We start from the raw sequence: 2717 nt of genomic DNA, 5'->3' as shown, positions 1-2717 counted from the left end.
CAAGGTGGACAGCTCTGTCGTAACATCAGGTGGGCACTTTGGTGCTAGTTGCAGACGACCGGCAATGCATCTGTGACCGCCGGAGACGTACAACAGCGGCAACGGAGGTGGAGGGTGCAGACACAAAGCAAGGGCATGAGTGGAAAGAAATGGGACCGGGAAGGGGGTTTTGGGTGGGCCGGTGGTGTCGGAGTCCTACATTTCTGTTGTCCGGACTCCCGCAAACCTTCCCCATTTTACCTCCAATTTGCGAAAGAAAACGCGTCCGGACCTCGCCGCGGACCTATACAAGACCGCGTTGGATGGTTTCCGCGGTCCGAATAGGTGCTGGCGGTTTACGGGCCTGTCTTGAAAATGCCCTAAGGCTCCCCGGTTTCCATGGTCAAGGTACATGAAAAAGTTGGCCTGATGATTCTGGTCAGTGCTGCTACTTCAGTTTGAAGAGTTGAACGGATGCAGTGTATACGTACTTAATTATGCCAAGAGAATACTCCTTGTCTCACGTGCAAGAGCGATCTCAATGTCAATCAGTAACGCAATTAAGCACGTTGTGCGACGTAAGCAAGTAGGACCAGTAAAACCTGCCAAAGGAGAATCTCAGGGCAGGGACATGAAACGAGTGTACGTACCTCGTCCAAATGAACTGTTTCTCTGTGTTGTCTCTCATGGATCGGAAGCTCGGCGGCAGCTTCGCGGGGCGACCGAGGACGACGACATATGTACGACACGAACACGACACGGGCATCGTACGATGGATCCAGATGGTGAGATGGAGCAACTCTTGACGAAAATTCTACTGCTAGGACATGTCATGTACTGTACGTACGTAGTCCTGCGCGACCGGCCGTTTGTCCGGTAGAATGTACGGGTTGGTGGCAACATGTGGTGCGGTCCGTGCTGTGATCCAGCCGCGCGCTCGGGTCAAGTCGCCGGTCGACTCGACTCGTCCAGCACTTCAGCCGGTGACTCAGAACGAACCACCGACTAACCCACCGCCGCCCACTTGATTAGTATTAACCGGATTAAAATAATTCAGATAGAGATCATTTTTTGGGATAAGTATATTTTTAGTCCTCGAACTCTTTGGAGAGTTTAGAAACCGTACCTCAACTCCAAACTGCGCGCTCGGGTCAAGTCGCCGGTCGACACCAGCACTACGGCCGGTGACTCCAACCGTCAAACGTACTACCGACTGAGCCACCGCCGCCTCGCTTGATTAGTAGTAACTGGATTAAATTAATCAAAAATGTTAGATACACGGACTAAAGCAATGGGATTTTACGGACCTGCTGACTTGTTCTTTTTTAATTGGACTAAGTCACCATCTCCCTATAATTAATCCCCCCCCCCCCCAATATGAACTGGTGGGGGTGGGTGCCAAGCCCCGTAAAACTCAGTTGATGTAGCAAAGCCGTAATTAACTCAGGTGGAGACCCAACCTTTCATGGCTGCAACTTGCAAGCACACGGGCCTTGTGTGCACTGGAGAACTGCCATGTGCATGGGCGCCATTTTTCTGGTTCCAAATTATGGCATGTGCATGTAAACAACTTACACGCATGTATTTTCTTCGCCCTAAAATAAGTGACTCAACTTTATACTAATTTTATACTAAAATCAGTATAAAATTAAGCACTTTGGGACAAAGAGAGTATTATCATTCATTGACAAAACACTCACCTACCGATCATTTGAAACACTAAATACACATAGTATGAAATTTATTTCATAATGAATCTTCGAAGACTAATTTCGTTTTCTAGTTGCTAATATATTTTTCTGTAGGTCTGGTCAAACTTGAAATAATTTGGACTAGGGACAAACCAAAAACATTAAGTAATTTGGAATGGAGGTAGCTCTAATAGTTAACAACCGGATACTAATAAAGAAAGATATCCTAGCTGCATCAAGATCAATCTCCTCTCTCCTTTGGCTAGTGTCCCGCATCGTTATTTCGGAGACGATGAGGGGATTATCACAAATGAAAGTCCCCCGGCTCCCATGTCATTCACATGGACAACGGGTTTACAATTTGTGTTGCATGTCGGCAAGACTCCATGTGCATCCCTGGCGGAAAGATCGTCTTCCTTGAATGTCTTCTTCGGGTCCTTTGCGAGCAGGATTGTTGGCTTGGTCGGCGTAATTTCCCTCGCCGTCTTACTTGGTGAAATTGCTATCTCCGCCGTTTGACAGTATATACTATTACGGCACTTCAAGGATTTTTGTTCCTCTACAAGTTTTTGCATGTACTTCATGCGGTCGTCTTTATGGAAGTTGCCCATTGTTTGCAAAACCTATGGTGCTGCAACGATGAACAAATCGGCCTCTTATTCTACCTGCACGTCTGCCTCTTTTTTTGAAAGGAGAGCAGCAAGGGAGTTCCCTACAGAGATTTTTATAAAACAATAAGAACCCAAACTCGCACAGCTTCGTTCGACTCCTGGAAACCGCTCCATAGAGAGGCAATCTCAGGCAATTCTCTTGTCTTCTCTCAACACCGGCATCACTGGGTCCTCGTCTCTTGTCTCCATTGATCGATGGCAGCACTCCTTTCTTTCTTCAGCGTTGCCTCAATGGAGGCGGAGGACGGTCGTGGGCAACGTGTCGGCATGACACAAGATTCTATCACAGTAAAATTCTAGTTTTATTTCTATTGGAAATTTTGGTGCAATATTGCAATACATACTTTTTTTAAAAGAGGGAATATCCCTCGGCCTT

The sequence above is a fragment of the Triticum dicoccoides genome, chromosome 7B (assembly GCF_002162155.2).
Source record: "Triticum dicoccoides isolate Atlit2015 ecotype Zavitan chromosome 7B, WEW_v2.0, whole genome shotgun sequence".
In the NCBI taxonomy this organism is placed as follows: domain Eukaryota; kingdom Viridiplantae; phylum Streptophyta; class Magnoliopsida; order Poales; family Poaceae; genus Triticum; species Triticum dicoccoides.
The sequence above is the reverse complement of the archived record's forward strand: the minus strand, read 5'-3'. Positions refer to the sequence as shown.